General features: G+C 40.5%; 2 pseudogenes; one reads left to right on the top strand and one right to left on the bottom strand.

Moving 5' to 3' along the window:
- Positions 1-3,005: 3,005 nt before the first annotated feature.
- Positions 3,006-3,491, bottom strand: LOC127211272 (transcription factor BTF3-like; annotated as a pseudogene).
- Positions 3,492-14,394: 10,903 nt separating this feature from the next.
- On the top strand, positions 14,395-14,887 carry LOC127211271 (transcription factor BTF3-like; annotated as a pseudogene).
- The last annotated feature ends 5,761 nt before the right edge of the window (positions 14,888-20,648 follow it).

Below are 20,648 nucleotides of genomic sequence, written 5' to 3'. Positions count from 1 at the left end.
CAAATAAGAAGGATGCACCAATGATCTGATTAGCCAATGGGCTTCCGTCAATGCTAGAATGTTCATTATCGAGCAGGGATGAGGTGGCTTCTGAGCCTATTACATGATTATTATTTTTGTATACTAATATACAGAAGAAAAAATGTTTCAAATCCATAAACATTCAGAAGCAACCCAATGGAGTTATGACCCCTCGCCCAATTCCATAAACTATTACATACCAAGCTAGGTCTCTTGACTAAAAGTAGTGACCAGGTTGTATTACTTTATCTTCTACTAAGTGTATGATTTATTTTTAACTTTTATATACTTATATTTTTAAAAAACCAGAGCTTACTTTGATACTTGGGCTGGCCTTCTATTCAAACTCTTCCTGGCTTAGCCTTATGATCAGCTGGATTATAGTTGTGTCATCCCACCCAGCTACAATAATGTATTTTAGCTCTTTTCCTGATCTCCCTGTAGGGTTTTTAGAGCAATTATCTACACTGACCCTGGGCAGAAGAAAATCTTTAGGACTAATATTGATAGCTTGTCCTGGGAAGTCAGCATTGGCACTTCCTGACATCAGGTGATAGAAGACAACTTGCCTCAGTCCCATCCCTTGGCCTACAGATGTTCTTGTCTGCTATGGCTCCACTGCTGGGATATATAGCACAGGAGGTATAAAGTGAACTGGGCAGAGCCACAATGAATCTCTGATTCACTGACTCAGGGTCACGTTGGTGGGAGGGTGTATATGAAGGGTCTGCATCTTCCTCCCCTCACAGGACAGTAATGCAAAAGCAGTCCCATATCTCAGGAGCTACTACAGAAACAAAGGCTGCCATGGATGAACTAAAGGAGTGCCCATCACACAGATTTCATTCACCTGACTAGGATATGCAGAAGTATGTTAGAGAAAGAATGTGGATGATGCTGACATTACTCAGGCAGTTACTCTTTTTCTTTTTAAAAATATGTATGTATTTATTTATTTATTATGTATACAGTGTTCTGCTTCCATGTCCATCTGCACACCTGAAGAGGGCACCAGATCTCATTATAGATGGTTGTGATCCACCATGTGGGAACTGAACTCAGGATCTTTGGAAGAGCAAACAGTGCTTTTATCCCCATAGCCATCTCTCCAGCTCCTCAGGCAGATTATCTTTATGAAGTTGCTCCCCAGATTCATATCCTTCTACGTCAGCAAGTAAACACACTTTTCTGTGTTAAGCAGTCACATGCTTGCCTGATGCCTTTTTATCCATACCAACTAGTAAGGACAGAAGGCCCCTTTTTCTACACGACAGGACCAGCTGTACGCTGTCTCAGTCTTGCCGTGGGCTTTCCACTACAGTACCAGTATAATCCCCGGACATCTTGTATGTTTTGACATTCCACAGAGAGCCATAGGAATTCATAATTTTGGTGGCATTTGTTTATAGTGTTTGACATTCATGAGTACATGCAATACAGAAGAACATCACAGAGAGATCTATGGTGAATAGAGAACAGAAAACCATACCGCCTTGTGAACTGTGAACAGTTTACCCTTGTTCATTCAAATGCTGATTTCCCCATCCTACAATCTGGGTCAAACCAGACATTGAATTGCAATGTTTATTCTAAGTATCTCCAGTTTCAAGTTTCTGTAAACATGTCACCATTTGTTCTCTGTGTTGTCAATAAAAACAAACTAGCTAATGCTGAGTCATAACAGAGAATAGGGCGGGACATCCTGATCCAGCCAGGGGAAAAGAAAGAGAAGGAAGGAGAGGAAGGCGCCACAAGGAGAGAACAGGAATCGTCAAGAGAAATGAACAGGGCCTAGAAGATGATTTAAAAGCAAGTATACTGTGGGAAATGCGAACGGGGAGAAACTATAAGAAAATGGAAGTTTAGAATGGAGTAATTATTGTGCAGCATTGTGCTGTGGGCTAAATAAATAGATCCTGGTCTCTGTGTGGTTGACGTGCCCTTGACGTGGTTCTCCTTTGTCACCTTGAACACCAAGTTTCTTGATGGAGGAGACAATGAAAGTATTGGTAGACCAAGAGAGCAACAGAAACCTACCCAACCCCCCTCAGAGGGAATGGGATGCCATTCTCTTAAGGTTTCTTCAGGCTGAATTGGGTCATATAATACCTTAGAAGGGGTCCCCCAAAATCGGGGAAAATGGTTAAGCAAGCCAAGGATTGCATTTGTGGTCCAGTTTCTAAATGTTGAGAGATTCCAGGCTTAATAGGAGTCCTGTGTGGGACAGATTGAAACGCTGGACCAATTGGGATCACAATCTTTCTACAATGCTGTCTGGGAAGCTGTCCAGGAAGCTGTCCAGTTCTGACGGGTAACAACAGCAGAGGTGTCTGAGGCTGGAGCAAGGAGGACGCAGGATGCTGAGAGGAATGAATCCTGTCAGATCTAATTCAGCCTCAGTGTCCAGTTCTTTTGTTCTGAAAACATAACTCCTCAGGAGCGTTATACAGCCCTAACATTATAATTGTATGAGGTGTGCGGGATGCGCAGAGCAGTTAAGACTGATTCCTTGCTCATCGTATGAGCAGAAGCAAGACATCTGCAAATCTTACCACATGACATACTAAGAATGGCCTCCAGTAAGAAGTCACAGAGAATCTGTGGCCAACGTGAAGCCTCTCTATGCACTTACATTGATAGCTCTGCCAGTCTCAGAGATATTCCCATGTAGTGGGATTAACAATACAAGTTATCTTCTTGTTCTGCAGTTTGAATTCTTTTTTTTTTTTTAACTAGGCAAAGAATTTTATTAACCTTTTCCAAACTTTATTCCCAGGCTTCTTCAGCTTAGTCTGCTTCAAAGAATGAATTGTGTATAAGCAAAAACTGAGAAGAGCTGCAATGTCCAGGGGGCTTGGGATTAAAAATATTAGAGATCTAGATTTTATCAGATCCATAAACCAAAGAATTTAAAAAAGCATTCATGATATAAAATAGCAGCTCCCATAACTTCTGCAAGTGTCATCTTCAGAAGCTGCCTCAGTTCACTTTGCCTCGTTCCTAGAAGCCTCATCAAAATTCTCCACCAGATCTGGAACCTCATCATCATCATCCTCTGCAGTAGCAAGTGGTGCTTTCCCATCCACAGATTGTTTGTCAGAGCTTCAGCCAGTCTCCTTAAACTAGTCAGACTGTCTGCACCAAGCTGGTTGAGGATGCTGGGGAGCTTTTCTGTCAGCTGCTTTGTCTCAGCTTGGCCTGTAATAGGGAAGGTGTTTGCTGCCAGAGATGCCTGAACTTCAGGGTTGTTAAAATGGATCACTGTCCCTTGGTTTGTAAACATGTTCACCTCTTCAATACCAGAGATACTGTTTACCCCTAACTTCTTTAAGGAGAACTACAGTTTTTTTTTTTTTTTTTTATCATCTGCTGTGGCTGTTTGTTCTCTGAACCACCTTCTTTCTGCGAGCAGTTCCTTTCCCACCAAAGCGCACTTGTGCCTGCAGCTTGTTGAGTTTTTCCTGATTCATGATCGTTTCTTTCATCTTGTCGGAGTGGAAATGGGGCCACACAAGGGACTAAGGTTCGCGCTCAGGGGGTCTCTGGAAGACCAGCTGAGATAAAGCGCACACACGCGAGGACGAAAGATCCAGTTTGAATTCTTTACATCCCAGTTGTCACCCTCTCCTTCAACATCTCCCAATCCCACCTTTCCCTCAGCACCTCCCGATCCCATCCCCCCCCTCATTCCCTTTCCCTCCATCCCCTAGTCTTTAGAAAGGGCAGCCCTCCTCCACTAACATTTTCTCTCAGCTTACCTAATGTCCCCTGTACTACATATAACCTCTTCCTGCGTGGTTTTCATCAGGAGGTGGTTATAAGTAATTATTGGTCTTATACAGAGAGAAAACTAGGATGAACTCAGGGGTGTCCCTCTTTTCCTTTATCTTTCATCTGAAGGTAAGGAGATAGGAGCTGTAAAGAAAGAAAGTGGGAAAAAGAAATATAGAGGGAGGATAGAACAAAAGATAGATGATGGAACCTGCTCCTTAACTCAAGGCCTTAATGTTACTCACAGAGATGGTTATCTCTAAGTCATTGGGATAGAATTTTCTGTATCGATGCAAATCATGGTCATGTCACATACTAGTCTGATTTAGGACAAGAATATAGATCCTAAGTCTAACAGATAGATATGATTCTACAGATATATAAGGGAAAATAGTTAAATAAGGTATTCAAAAGCCCCAGGGACCCACAGACTATGGCATGTAAATATTATTTTTTAAAAATTAACTGTATTACATGTATTATCTGTAGGCCCGGCTAGCAATCAATCAAGACACAGACACTTGTTATATTTTAAAATAGCCTTAGGTAACCTGGGGCAGGGCAGATATCAATCCTCTAAACTACCTCCCATAGTGGGGCAGGTATGGGATCCCTGTCTCAACCCCATGCCATCTGTTTCCAATAACCTTTATCAAGCTACCTCCCAAATACTAGCTAGTAATCCTAAACACTAGCTAATGTTCTTTATCTGGGCTGGGTTCTCCACCCACGCTGGCCATGTGTTTCTCCTCCATCTAATCCATGGCAGCCTTCCTCTCTTCCCTTCAGGTCTCTCTCCTTTCTCCTCATGGCAGTCTCTCTCCTTCCCAGAATTCCCCTCTCTTAGTCCCACCTATCTACTCTGCCCTGACCAGGTAGGATGGCTTTTTATTAAGCAAAAAGTGGGTCACACAGACAGCAAGTAGCATCAAATACATCAGACCATCCCCCAACATTTAAAGATTTTTAAAAATTATTCTAAAGATTCTTTGATAACAAGACAAGTTAACTCTTGACAACACCCAATTGACCTCAAAGAAGATTATGAGCATCAAAGAACGTCCTTATAGAGTTGGCTTCAAATGTGGCAAACAAGCTACTGGGCAAAATGTCCTCATTTCTACCATAGACAGAATTCTGCCTAAAAATGGGCAAGCTTAGATGTAGGCAGAGGTGACGGCCGAACTCTGCCAAGACAGGATAAGCAAGTCCTCAATAGCTCCTATCTTGTGAATAAGTCTGGCAGAGATATTGGGCCAGAAGGCTGAAGATGAGGCTACAACATTAGAGAGCATGTTGAGTGATTGTTCAGGCAGTAAACTGTCTCCGTCATTTTTTTTTTTTTTTCATTTTGGAAGCTGCTAACCTGCACTACCGGTTCACCCAGGCATTTATTCCTTCTCAAGTCTCTGATGGGGGTTGAAGCCCAGATAGTTTAGTTTTACAATCAAGTTTAGTTGGTTAGGGGATAAGATCTTTTTTAGATAAAGGAATTAAGTTAATAGAGATGTGATAGGATAGATACTGAATTTCATTCAGAAATTTAGACCCAACAAGATAGGAAAGATGTTTATTTCAAGTTTGACAAATACAAATAGCCAAATCACGATGAATGTAACATTTATATAATTCATGATTGTCTCAGGGTTCTCCCTGCTGTATGCAGTTTGTTTTATTCATGTGTAATAAAATAAATATATATGTTAAAAATACTGGGAATGGAGAGCTCTTCCTTACTCTGGTGTGTTCCTCTGGCCAGACACCTTAGGCTCAGAATTCTCTACACCGGCTCACAGTATACAAGTTCTCCAACTCAAAGGGCCCACTACCAATGGGACTCACTACCAATTTAGCATTTGGCTTTTGTAGTACCCAACAGACATCATCCTTGGGTATCATTATCTTCTCTTGGTACCACTCAGCTAGGTTTGCAGCAAAAGCAATGGCAAGACACATTCCGTTGTCCACCTAGCACTTAATGGAATGCTTTCAAGTTGGCTCTGGTCATGTACTCCAACATAAAGTTTGTATGCAGAAGTAGTGTGTATGCTTTTCATATCCATAGATTCTTTTGGCCCGCTGTCTTCTTTTTAGTCCCTGACTACTGCACGTCTAAAGTAGTGTAAACAACCTTCTGGCCATATGATCCAACCAGCACAAGGTCATCAACAGAGAGGACCAGTGTGAGCTCATGACCACAGTGTCAGCTCGCTATTGTAGAGCATAAAGAAAGCCAGACATAGCCCTAAGACAAGACTCTAAAAGTGTGCCACTGGCCCTCCTACGCAGAGGCAGGTGTTCCTGTCCTTACTAATTAAGAATGACAAAAAAGGCACGTGACTGTCTGCTTACCAATGGTCTAACACTGTGTTTACTTATTCTGTTAAAGACACCCAACACATCTGCAGTCATTGCATGAGTAATTTCAGGATCATTGACAGTCATTCCCCCAGGGTCCCCCTTGCATCTGAATATTTTAGATGGGGTAATGAAGTCAGGGTGTGAAATTCTTTTGGGTCTTATTCAGAGGCCTTGAGCTATGCAGCAGTCTGTGGGGCACAGTGCTTATTCTTCTTTCCTGTATTGACAGGAAGGAAGGTTCAGGGACTTCCACATGGCCCCCATCACAGCAATGACCCTCCCTCTGTAGTCAAAGAATAAGTGGGAGGTTTCTACCTGTTTCTCAGTGTGCCTGTGCTGTATATCATTCTGGCACAGAGATGTAGCAATCATTTATTTGTGTTCCAGTGGGTCCATTCAAGGAAAGTTGTCAACTGTGTTAATTCAGAATATGCTTTAAAAAAACAACAACTAAAAAAACAAACAAACAAAATCCACACCAAAAAACCACACACAAAAAAACCCCAACAACTTCGCGGTGGGTGTGAAGGTTTCCTTTTCTTCTGAGCATACCTGACCTGTAAAATGATTGTCAATCCCTTCTGGAAAAGATTTTAAGAAGGTCTGGAAAGAGTGCTCAGTAGGTAAAAGCTCCTGCTGTCAAATCTGATTGCCTGAGTTCTATTTCCAAGACCTATTTAGGTTGTCCTCTGACCACCACACACATGCTATGGCAAAATGTTCCTCCCCCTTAAATAAATAAAAGAAGTAGAACTGCATATATAACATAGCATATTATCATTATATAGTGAAGGTGAAATTCAAGGCCCTTCCTCCAGGGGACATAGCTTCTACTTGAATCTAGAGGCTCCAGAACTATGAACAGAATTGGGTGAGAAGGCATGGCTCTTGACATCAGTGGCTTATATTAAGCATCTGGCTAAGATGCTTTTCCTGTTATTCAGATGAAACAATTCTGTAGTGAGCCATTCATCCATTTTATCCCTGTGACACCATGGTAGATAAGCAATGGCAAGCCTTCTAGGAGCTGAGGATTTCTCATTGAGAGAAGAGTCCTTTTGCTTATGATTGAATGTACATCTTTGCTTTGCTATACTGGGGTTTTATCAGACTGATTGACAGTCTGTGGACAGCCTTGACTTGTCCCTCATTTAAGTAGAATTGATTAAATTTCTCTCCATTTGGTTTGATGTTGGCTATAGGCTTGCTGTATATTGCTTTTATTATGTTGAGGTATGTGCCTTGTATCCCTGCTCTCTCCAAGACTTTAAACATGAATGGGTGCTGGATTTTGTCAAAGACTTTTTTGGGTCTAAGGAGATGGTCATGTAGTAATTTTCTTTCAGTTTTTTTAATATGGTAGATTAAATTGATGGATTTCCATATATTGAACCACCCCTGCATACCTGCATAATATTTTTGATGTGTTCTTGGATTCGATTTGCAAGTATTTTATTATATTTGCATTAATATTCATAAGAAATTTGGTTGAAAATTCTTTTTTGTGTGTGGAGACTTTTTGTGGTTTGGATATGAAGGTGACTGTGGCCTCATAGAATGATTTTTGTAATATTCTTTCTGTTTCTATTTTGTGGAATAGTTTAAAGAGTATTGTTATTAGTTCTTTGAAAGTTTGAAGAATTCTGTGCTGAATCCATCAGGTCCTGGGCTTTTTTGGTTGGGAGGCTTTTGATGACTTCCTCAATTTCCTTAGGAGATATAGGACTATTTAATTTGTTTGTCTGATCATGATTCAATTTTGGTAGTTTGTATCTATCAAGAAAATTGTCCATTTCATTTAGGTTTTCAAATTTTGTGGCATATAGGCTTTTGAAGTAGGACCTAATGATTTTTTTGATTTCCTCACTGTCTGTTGTTATGTCTCCCTTTCATTTCTGATTTTGTTGTTGAAATACTCTCCCTTTGCCTTTTTGGCTAAAGATTTGTCTATCTTGTTGATTTTCTCAAAGAACCAGCTCTTGGTTTTGTTGATCCTTTGAGTTGTTTTCTTTGTTTTTATTTTATTGATTTCAGCCCAGAGTTTGATAATTTCCAGCTGTTTTACTCCTCTTTGGTGAGTTTGGTTCTTTTTGTTCTAGAGAGTTCAGATATGAAGTTAAATTGGTTGTATGGGACCTCTCCAATTTCTTTATAAAGCACTTAGGGCTATGAACTTTCTTCTTAGCACTGCTTTCATTGTTTCCCAGTTAGAGTATGTTGTTCATTCAGTTTCATTGAATTGTAGGAAATTTTTAATCCCTTTTAAAAATTTTGTTCCTTACCCAGACATAAGGGTAGGGAGCTGTTCAGTTTCAATGAGTTTGTAGGCTTTCTGTTCTTTCTGTTGTTGCTGTGGGTGAGTTCCAGCTTTAATCCATGGTGGTCTGATAAGATGCAAGGGATTGTTTTGATCATTTTGTATCTGTTGATGTTTGCTTTGTGACCAAGTATATGGTCAATTTTTGTTAAAGTTCCATGAGGTGCTGAGAAGAATGTGAATTCTTCCATGTTTGGGTGAAAAGCTCTGTATATATCAGTTAGGTCCATTTGATTCATGATGTCTATTAATTTCTTTGTCTTTCCATTTAGTTTCCACCATGGTGATATATCTATTGGTGAGACTGGGGTGTTTAAGACTCCCCCTATTAATGTGTGAGGTTCAATGTGTGATTTAAGCTTTAGTAGTGTTTCTATTATGAATGAGGGTGCTCCTGTATTTGGGGCATAGATGTTCAGAATTGAGACATCGCCTTGGTGTATTTTCCCTTTGATGAATGTGAAATGTTCTTCCCCATCTCTTTTGATTAGTTTTGGTTGAAAGTATATTTTATTAGATTCTAAGATGGCTACTCCAGCTTGTTTCTTTTGCTTGGAATCTGCTTGGAATATATTTTTCCATCCCTTTACTGTAAGGTAATGTGTGTCTTTATTGCTGAGATGTGTTTCTTTTATGCAGCAGAATGATGGGCCCTGTTTATACATCAACTCATTGGGGAGTTGAGACCATTGATGTTGAGAGATATTAATGACCAGTGGTTACTGTTCCTATTATTTTTATGTCGATATTTGTAGAGTGTGTGTGTGAGCTTCATTTCTTTTGTTTTTGTTGATGTGCTGTTATTTATTTTCTTTGTTTTACTGTGTAAAGTTACCCTCCTTGGCTTGGAGGTTTCCTTCTAGTATCTCCTGTAAAGCTAGATTTGTGGTTAGATACTATTTGAATTTGGACTTGTCATGGAATATCTTGTTTTCTCCATCTATGGTGGTTGAAAGTTTTGCTGGGTATAGTAGGCTGGGATGGTATCTGTGGTCTCTTAGAGTCTGCATGATATTTGTCCGGGACCTCCTGGCTTTCATAGTCTCCATTGAGAAGTCAGGTGTAATTCTGATAGGTTTGCATTTATATTTGACTTGGCCTTTTTCTCTTGCAGCTTTTAATGTTCTTTCTTTGGTCTATACATTTAGTGTTTTGATTATTATATGGCAGGAGGATTTTCTTTTCTGGTACAATCTATTTGGAGTTCTGTAGGCCTCTTGTATATTTATGGGCATTTATTTCTTTAATTTGGGGAAGTTTTCTTCCATGATTTTGTTGAAAATATTTTGTGGGTCTTGCAGTCAGAATTATTCTTGTTCTTCCATCCCTATGATCCTTAGGTTTGGTCTTTTCATAGTATCCCAGATTTCATGGATATTTTGTGTTAGGGGCTTTTTAGATTTAACATCTTCTTTGACTGATGTTTCCATTTCTTCAGTCATATCTTCTGTGCCTGATATTCTTTCTTTGATGTCTTCAATTCTGCTGTTAATGTTTGTTTCTGTAGATCCTGTCCTCTTACCTGGGTTTTCCATTTCTAGGATTATCTCAGATTGTGTTTTCTTTATAGCTTCTATCTCCATTTTTAGGCCTTGAAACCTTTCACTTATTTCCTTCCCGTTTGATTGTAGTTTCCTGTATTTCACTAATTTCTTTAAGTGATTTGTTCAATTCTTCCCTCTCTTTCTTTGCATATTCCTGTTGTAGTTTGAAGGATTTATTTTCCTCCTTTAAAGCCTCTATCATTTTTATAACCTCAGATTTGAAATCCTTCTCTTGTGCCTCGGCTGTGAGAGTATCTCCAGGGCTTGTTGATGTGGTGGGTCTGCAGATTTCTGGTGATGACGAATGGTCCTGGGGATTGTTGCTTGTGTTCGTATGCTGACCTCTTCCCATTGTGATGTCTCTTGTTGGAGCTCTTATTGGCTTCTTGAACACCCAGAGCTTTCTGTGGGTTTTCTGGGTGACCTGAGATCAAATCTACTTGTGTTCCAGATTGTGCTGTCTGCTCAGGACTAGGACACACAGACTCTGGTGTTTTTTTGAGCCAAGGCTCTTTCTGCACCCTGGGAATTCAGACTCTGCTCTCCAGCCAGGCATGTGCATGAGCTCTGTGGCTGTCCTCGCCAGCCAGATGTGTGGTGCTATCCTTCAGACTCATGGGGATCTGGGTCTTTTTTTTTTGTTTTTTCTGGGTGTCTGCAGGTTGGACCCAGCCATGTTCCACACAATTTGGAATCCTCCCACCTGTGGGTTACTCGTGCTGGTATTTTATGGTTCTTAGATCAGTTATTCAGTTGCTGAATGGTCACTGCTGTCCTGCTGCTCAAACAAGGTATGTGTTAGACTTCACCATCTTGGATCCCTCCAGATGTTTAACTTCATTTGGGAGTTAGTTATAAGTTACTGTTGGTCTTATACAGAGAGAAAACGAGGTTGGACTAAGGGATATCTCTCTTTTCCTTTATCTTTCTTTCTTAGGCTTGGAGATAGGGCCAGAAAAGAAAGAAATGGGAATATATAAATATATAGGGATGATAGGGCAAAAAGTAGATTATTGAGTTGACTCCTTAACTTAAGGCCTTAATTGTGCTCACAAGGTTATTTTTAATTCATTGGTATAGAAATTTGTATATTGATGAAAAATAAATTTAATTTGATACATTGGCATACAACATAAATTTAAGATTATTTTTCACACATTATATATAATACATAAAAAATACATATCTCTACTTTAATATGAGGTAGTGTATTCATATCACTCAAATAGAATACAAGGCTTACCTCAAATACCTTGAAAGAGCTATTACAAGCTGTTTAGCATAAGTAAGTTAGACAAGTTAATTGTCAAATCATGGTCATGTCAATTAGTAGTCTATTTATATCACAAGAATACACAACCTAGGTGTAACAGATAGGTATGATTCTATAGACAGGTACGGCAAAATAGTTAGATAAGGTCTTCAAAGACCTCAGAGTCCTACAGAATATGGCATTTAAAGATGTCTTTATTGTTTTGGGGATTCTTTGACAATAAGACAGGTTAACTCCTGGTAACACTCAGCCTACCTAAAGAAGATGATGAACATCAAAGAACCTCCTTCTGGAGATGGTTTCAAATGTGGCAAACCAGCCACTGGGCAAAATGTCCTCATTTTGACCACTGACAGAAGTATGCCTTAAAAAAGGCAAGCTTGGATGCAGGAAGAGCAGATGGTCAAACTCTTCCAATACAGGGTAAACACATCCTCAATAGCTCCTGCTCACAAATATGCACGTCAGATATATTGGGTCAGAAGGCTGAAGATGATGCTCCAAGGTTATAGAGAGTTATGGGTGACTGTCCAGGCAGCACACTGTCACTGTCATTTTTGTTTTCAAATTGGAAGCTGCTAATCTGCCATTCCTATTTACTCAGGTAATTAATTATATTCCTTCTCAAGTCTTTGATGAGGTTGAAGACCAAGTAGTTTGGTCTTACAATCAAGCTTAGTTGTTTAGGGGTTAAGATGTTTTTATGTCCACACAGATGTTTTAAGCTGATAGAGATGAGATATGACAGATGTTGATTTACATTCAGAATTTTTGACTCATCAAGATAGGAAAATGTTTTCTTCAAGGTTGCCAAATACAAATATCTAAAATACCATGACTGTAACATTAATATGATTCCTGATTGTTTCATGGCTTTTCTTGCTCTATGTAGTTTGTTTTTTTATATGTATAATAATGTAAATGTACATGTAAAAAATTTAAAAAATATTATTAATGAAAAAAGAAAAAAGATGGGAAGAAAAACAATCTATTCTTAAACAAATGCCTCATGTTTTCATCATTGTGCATTAGCCACATTTTGAAATTCTTTTGATGCATGAAGGACTTTTTTTTTTTTGAGAATTAGTAGGTTTTTTGTTTTGCTTTTGCTTTTGTTTGTTTGTTTGTCTGTTTTAGCAAAATCTCTCAGTTGTTCAATTTTGCCAGTGAAGAATCAGGAGCCATGTGCTGGACTGAAAGTCGGCTAGCTCAGAAAAGCAGAGCAAGCACATGGCTGACATTTTTTTCAGCCAGCATCCCAGAAAGAAAAGGCAAGTTCTCTGTCTCCACAGTGTTGCAAAAACCCTTACACAGAAATGTTCCTTCTACTTTCTGTGTGTCTCTCTACCTTCCTCCTGATTTTCTCTTACTCTCCATGATTTTTTTCCCATGTTCACTCCATGCCAACTGCCTTTTGACCTATTGTTGAATTTATTAAATCCTGTCTTAAGTTAAAGGTGTGTGCTGGGGATTAGACAAGCTACAACTATAAACAGGTTTTTACAGTAAACAACACAATCTCAGGGTTCACCATGTAATCAAAATCCTAGCATATTTCCCCCATTTTTCTAAATAAAAAGGAAAGATTTAATTCTAACACAGCAAAACTATTTATACTAATGAAGCTATTTCTGCCAAGCTTTCCACAATGCCAAACTTGATTGTATTTGGCAGTCTTAAGGTTAAGTATTTTTTTCATTATTTTATTTATTTATTTTACATTCTAATCAAACCCCACACCTTCCTCTTCTCTCAGTACTAACCTCTCATCTATTTCCCCCATATCCCCCCCCCCCGGTACCAACCCACCCTGGTACATCAAGTGGCATCAGGACTAACTGCCTCCTCTTTCGCTGTGGCAAGACAAGGCAGCCATGATAGGGAAATGGAATCCAGAGGTTGGCAACAGAGTCCAAGTCAGAGACAGTCCCCACTCCAATTTAAAATAAAAATGTCCTTAGGAGCCTGTTGAAGTGAGAACACATGCATAATCTCAGTACACGGAAGACAGAGGCAAAAGGATTTTGATTTCACCTTCAATAGAAAACAAGTCATCCTTATAGGCTATGCAGACACACACCTGTCATCCTATAACTGAGGGGTATGTAAGAGGCTCGTGAAGCCTGGGTTGGGCAAGACGACTCCGTCAAAACAAACTAAAATAAAGCAATGTTTGGTTGTCCTTGCTTGTAGTCCCAGATTGTAGGAGAGAGGCTTAGACAATAAGGTGGCTACAAGGACAAAGGCCAGCCCCAGATACAGGGATTTCCAGGCTAGCTTGAGTTACAGAGTGAGACCATGTCTGGAGACCCAGTGAACTATTTTCAAGCTAGGAGCAGTGGCTCAGTCCTACAATCCTAGCCCTGAGGAGGCTGAGGAATGAGGATCAGCCAGTGGATGTCTGTTTAAGCTACACGTTGAGTTCAAGATTAATCCGGGGAGTCACTGAGAACTCCTCTCCCTTTAAAAGTGGAAAACCTAGAAGGCAGGGATGGTGATACATGCCTTTAAGCGTAGCACTTGAGAGTCAGAGGCAGGTTAATCTTTTCAGTTTCAGGCTCACAATGGCTACATAGTGGGTTCTTGTCAAAAATACTTTTAATTAATAATAATAAAAATGTTCACACTAGAGACATTGTCTAGTTGTAGGACGACTGCAAAGAATTTGCTTGGCTTAATCCCCAGTATCACCACGTTCAGATGAAAGATAAAGGAAAAGAGGGACACCCCTGAGTTCATCCTAGTTTTCTCTCTGTATAAGACCAATAATTACTTATAACCACCTCCTGATGAAAACCACGCAGGAAGAGGTTATATGTAGTACAGGGGACATTAGATAAGCTGAGAGAAAATGTTAGTGGAGGAGGGCTGCCCTTTCTAAAGACTAGGGGATGGAGGGAAAGGGAATGAGGGGTGAATAGGATCGGGAGATGCTGAGGGAAAGGTGGGATTGGGAGATGTTGAAGGAGAGGGTGACAACTGGGATGTAAAGAATTCAAACTGGATCTTTCCTCCTCACGTGTGTGTGCCTTATCTCAGGGGTCCTCCCGAGACCCCCTGACCTCGAACCCTAGTCCCTTGTGTGGCCCCATTTCCATTCTGACAAGATGAAAGAAACGATCATGAACCAGGAAAAACTCACCAAGCTGCAGGCACAAGTGCGCTTTGGTGGGAAAGGAACTGCTCGCAGAAAGGAGGTGGTTCAGAGAACAAACAGCCACAGCAGATGATAAAAAAAAACTGTAGTTGTCCTTAAAGAAGTTAGGGGAAAACAGTATCTCTAGTATTGAAGAGGTGAACATGTTTACAAACCAAGGGACAGTGATCCATTTTAACAACCCTGAAGTTCAGACATCTCTGGCAGCAAACACCTTCCCTATTAGGGGCCACGCTGAGACAAAGCAGCTGACAGAAAAGCTCCCCAGCATCCTCAACCAGCTTGGTGCAGACAGTCTGACTAGTTTAAGGAGACTGGCTGAAGCTCTGCCCAAACAATCTGTGGATGGGAAAGCACCACTTGCTACTGCAGAGGATGATGATGATGAGGTTCCAGATCTGGTGGAGAATTTTGATGAGGCTTCTAGGAACGAGGCAAAGTGAACTGAGGCAGCTTCTGAAGATGACACTTGCAGAAGTTATGAGAGCTGCTATTTTATATCATGACTGCTTTTTTAAATTCTTTGGTTTATGGATCTGATAAAATCTAGATCTCTAATATTTTTAATCCCAAGCCCCCTGGACATTGCAGCTCTTCTCAGTTTTTGCTTATACACAATTCATTCTTTGAAGCAGACTAAGCTGAAGAAGCCTGGGAATAAAGTTTGGAAAAGGTTAATAAAATTCTTTGCCTAGTTAAAAAAAAAAAAAGAATTCAAACTGCAGAACAAGAAGATAACTTACATTGTTAATCCCACTACATGGGAATATCTCTGAGACTGGCAGAGCTATCAATGTAAGTGCATAGAGAGGCTTCACGTTGGCCACAGATTCTCTGTGACTTCTTACTGGAGGCCATTCTTAGTATGTCATGTGGTAAGATTTGCAGATGTCTTGCTTCTGCTCATACGATGAGCAGAGAATCAGTCTTAACTGCTCTGTGCATCCCGCACACCTCATACAATTATAATGTTAGGGCTGTATAACGCTCCTGAGGAGTTATGTTTTCAGAACAAAAGAACTGGACACTGAGGCTGGATCAGACCTGACAGGATTCATTCCTCTCAGCATCCTGCGTCCTCCTTGCTCCAGCCTCAGACACCTCTGCTGTTGTTACCCATCAGAACTGGACAGCTTCCTGGACAGCTTCCCAGACAGCATTGTAGAAAGATTGTGATCCCAATTGGTCCAGCGTTTCAATCTGTCCCACACAGGACTCCTATTAAGCCTGGAATCTCTCAACATTTAGAAACTGGACCACAAATGCAATCCTTGGCTTGCTTAACCATTTTCCCCGATTTTTGGGGACCCCTTCCAAGGTATTATATGCCCCAATTCAGCCTGAAGAAACCTTAAGAGAATGACATCCCATTCCCTCTGAGGGGGGTTGGGTAGGTTTCTGTTGCTCTCTTGGTCTACCAATACTTTCATTGTCTCCTCCATCAAGAAACTTGGTGTTCAAGGTGACAAAGGAGAACCACGTCAAGGGCACGTCAACCACACAGAGACCAGGATCTATTTATTTAGCCCACAGCACAATGCTGCACAATAATTACTCCATTCTAAACTTCCATTTTCTTATAGTTTCTTCCCGTTCGCATTTCCCACAGTATACTTGCTTTTAAATCATCTTCTAGGCCCTGTTCATTTCTCTTGACGATTCCTGTTCTCTCCTTGTGGCGCCTTCCTCTCCTTCCTTCTCTTTCTTTTCCCCTGGCTGGATCAGGATGTCCCGCCCTATTCTCTGTTATGACTCAGCATTAGCTAGTTTGTTTTTATTGACAACACAGAGAACAAATGGTGACATGTTTACAGAAACTTGAAACTGGAGATACTTAGAATAAACATTGCAATTCAATGTCTGGTTTGACCCAGATTGTAGGATGGGGAAATCAGCATTTGAATGAACAAGGGTAAACTGTTCACAGTTCACAAGGCGGTATGGTTTTCTGTTCTCTATTCTCCATAGATCTCTCTGTGATGTTCTTCTGTATTGCATGTACTCATGAATGTCAAACACTATAAACAAATGCCACCAAAATTATGAATTCCTATGGCTCTCTGTGGAATGTCAAAACATACAAGATGTCCGGGGATTATACTGGTACTGTAGTGGAAAGCCCACGGCAAGACTGAGACAGCGTACAGCTGGTCCTGTCGTGTAGAAAAAGGGGCCTTCTGTCCTTACTAGTTGGTATGGAGAAAAAGGCATCAGGCAAGCATGTGACTGCTTAACACAGAAAAGTGTGTTTACTTGCTGACGTAGAAGGATATGAATCTGGGGAGCAACTTCATAAAGATAATCTGCCTGAGGAGCTGGAGAGATGGCTATGGGGATAAAAGCACTGTTTGCTCTTCCAAAGATCCTGAGTTCAGTTCCCACATGGTGGATCACAACCATCTATAATGAGATCTGGTGCCCTCTTCTGGTGTGCAGATGGACATGGAAGCAGAACACTGTATACATAATAAATAAATAAATACATACATATTTTTAAAAAGAAAAAGAGTAACTGCCTGAGTAATGTCAGCATCATCCACATTCTTTCTCTAACATACTTCTGCATATCCTAGTCAGGTGAATGAAATCTGTGTGATGGGCACTCCTTTAGTTCATCCATGGCAGCCTTTGTTTCTGTAGTAGCTCCTGAGATATGGGACTGCTTTTGCATTACTGTCCTGTGAGGGGAGGAAGATGCAGACCCTTCATATACACCCTCCCACCAACGTGACCCTGAGTCAGTGAATCAGAGATTCATTGTGGCTCTGCCCAGTTCACTTTATACCTCCTGTGCTATATATCCCAGCAGTGGAGCCATAGCAGACAAGAACATCTGTAGGCCAAGGGATGGGACTGAGGCAAGTTGTCTTCTATCACCTGATGTCAGGAAGTGCCAATGCTGACTTCCCAGGACAAGCTATCAATATTAGTCCTAAAGATTTTCTTCTGCCCAGGGTCAGTGTAGATAATTGCTCTAAAAACCCTACAGGGAGATCAGGAAAAGAGCTAAAATACATTATTGTAGCTGGGTGGGATGACACAACTATAATCCAGCTGATCATAAGGCTAAGCCAGGAAGAGTTTGAATAGAAGGCCAGCCCAAGTATCAAAGTAAGCTCTTGTTTTTTAAAAATATAAGTATATAAAAGTTAAAAATAAATTATACACTTAGTAGAAGATAAAGTAATATAACCTGGTCACTACTTTTAGTCAAGAGACCTAGCTTGGTATGTAATAGTTTATGGAATTGGGCGAGGGGTCATAACTCCATTGGGTTGCTTCTGAATGTTTATGGATTTGAAACATTTTTTCTTCTGTATATTAGTATACAAAAATAATAATCATGTAATAGGCTCAGAAGCCACCTATCCCTGCTCGATAATGAACATTCTAGCATTGACGGAAGCCCATGGGCTAATCAGATCATTGGTACATCCTTCTTATTTGTATATTGAATGGAACCATGTAACCATCTTGACTTGAATGGTGAAGTGCATCATATGGCCCCTATAGCTCCAAGATATTGTCTGGAGGAGCAAATTCAAGGAGTCTCTGTCACCTTCTCCATGGTCTCACCTGCCTTATTTTATAAAGAGTTATACCCAAAGCAGAGTTTCATTTTGTGTTTAGGCATCACGTCTGCCCTTAATCATGAACTATATGTTTTGTGATGTCTTGCTGAGTATAGTTATACAGGTGGGGGGGCTCAAAGGTGGGGGAGGATGTGATTGCAGGTTGTATATCTGAAAGTATGTTGTTTTAAGTGAAAATCTCAGATTGTTCTAATTTACCAATAAAGACTCAAGAGCCAGATGTTGCAGTAGAAAACCTGCTGGCTCAGAGAGGAAGAGAAAGCACCCAGCCAACCTTCCTACACAGCTCATGTCCCAGTGGAAAAGGCCCAAAGGGTTTACTGGTTCATCTGAAAGCCCAGGAGCTAGCCCATAGCCCAAAAAGTCCAAAAGCCAAGGAGCTTAGAAGCTCATGAGCTAGAGAAATCAGAGCTAAGGAGATAAAAGCTAAAATCCTAACAGTAAAGCTCATGAGCTAAAAGGGTGTTTTAAATATCCATCTCCTCAAGGTCCCTCCTACTCTTTAATCCATGTTAGCTGGTTTCTTGCTTCCCTTATTGGCATAGGGTTAACTTTAATAAATCCTGTGTACAGATAGCTCTTGGATTAGAGGTGTGTGGAAGGCTGGCTGAACCACACCTTAACCACTTGTTTACAATAAACAGGAGGTTCTTGGGTTAAAAGTGTGTTAGACCTCAACCACAAGAAGCAACGATTTACAGTTCAATCTCAGGGATCAGTGAGTTCAAAGACAGAATTTTACAGTTCACAATCTCAGCGATCACAATGAGATCAAAGACACTTTTTGTTGTTGTTGTTTTTGTTTGTTTGTTTGTTTGTTTTTTACAGTTCACAGTCTCTGGGATCAATGATCTTGTAACAAAGGTGAATTCAGTTTCCTGTGTCCATGAGCCTTGAGATTCTCTTGTTCGCATGAAATGAGAAATTCTAGCATGTCAACATTAGTAAATGCCGGCTGCTTTTGAGTGCAACTTTAAGTGTACTGGTCACATCATTATATTTGTAATATGGTGGTTTTCAGGTTTGAGTATCTTGTAGATTCTACTTGTCATGAGCCCAGACACGAGCTAGCCAGGTGCTTCTGACTCAGCATCTCACCCAGTGAGAGCAAGTATAAGCCAGCACAGCTGCAGCTGTTTACTTAAGGCTCAGCTGGGGGAGGATCAGTTTTCTAGGTCATGCATGTGGTTGTTGGCAGCACCAGAGCTTCCTTTGCCATGGGTTAAAAAAAATCATTGCTTATCAGAATGCATTAAACTGATATACAAAGAAAAGATCCCAACACTAGAAAGGCATGACAAACCATAATACAGTGGATTGATGGAGTGACAGAATTACTTTCTTTGACCGGTCTAGGCCAGCATCTGAAATGCAGGTTCCAGTGACACCAGGCTGTCTCTGAAGGCTCTAGAGTTGAGTTATGTTCTTGGCCTCTTCTGGGTCTGCATAAACATGGTTACTTTGTCTTGTAGCACTGTTACTTCTCCCACTTCAGTGTTGACACAACCTAGTTTTCACCAAGAAAAGTGATTCTTAATTGGGGAGTTGCCTCCATTACGGTGGCCTTGTGAGTGTGTCTATGAAGCATTTTTTTTGATTGATGGTTGATGTGGGAGGGCTCAGCCCACTCTAGAGGGTGCCATCTCTGGGCAAGTGATCCTAGGTTGAATAATAAAGTCAGTAAATAGGATTCCCCCATGGCCTCTGCTTCTGTTCCTGTCTCCAGGTTCCTGCCCTTGCTTCTATGAGTGATACACTTTGGCGGGGATGTGTAAGGCCAGCAAGACTTTTCCTTCACACCTTCATTTGGCCAGTATTTTATCACGTCAACTTGCTGAGTACATAAACTAAGCTAACTTCCATCTTCATATTCTTTCTTTCCCATGTCCCTAAATGTGTTTTTTCCCTTCCTTGGCATACAATAAGAGCAACCATGTTGTGTGACTTTTCCTGGAGAAAATGAACAAATATCTATTCACCCTAGGAAAGCACAATGGTAGGCCAAAGAAGCCATTTCACTCAAGTTTACTTTAACAAACTACTTTATTAGTGTCACTAACAGAAGTGTGGTTGAACCAAAAGCAGCTGCCTCATTGGACATCTCACGCCTGCCTAAGTATAATTCATAAAAGCTATGTCCCGGACATCGTGGTAAGCTGCCACACCTCCTCTTCTACCCCTTGCTCCTGCTTACATGGCTTTGGAGAAGAACCTTGTGAATATGTTGACTTTCTGAGTCCAGGATGTTGTACAAGCTTCTCTCCTTTCTCCTTGAAGGGAACGTTCCAATTCAGGGTAAATGACCAGACAACACTCCACTCCTTCCTCTATCTCTCCTTTCTGTGATGTTTCTTAAGCCTTGGAGGAAATATCATGAATATCTGATTACATCTTATTTAATTGTGTGGCTGAGCATTGGTCTACAATTCCATGGCAACGGTTAATTATCCACAGGAACCATCTCTATGTCTTTATAGTAGCAATCAGTTATGTGAAACAATCAAGTTTCCCTCCATGACTGAAAATGACAGCAGAAATACTCTACTGTGGATTTATACATACATTTTTATGAAGCATTTTAAGAACCACACCACACTCAATTCATGATGCA

Source organism: Acomys russatus, chromosome 29 (genome assembly GCF_903995435.1).
Source record: "Acomys russatus chromosome 29, mAcoRus1.1, whole genome shotgun sequence".
Classification (NCBI taxonomy): domain Eukaryota; kingdom Metazoa; phylum Chordata; class Mammalia; order Rodentia; family Muridae; genus Acomys; species Acomys russatus.
This window is presented reverse-complemented; position numbering and strand designations above follow the sequence as displayed.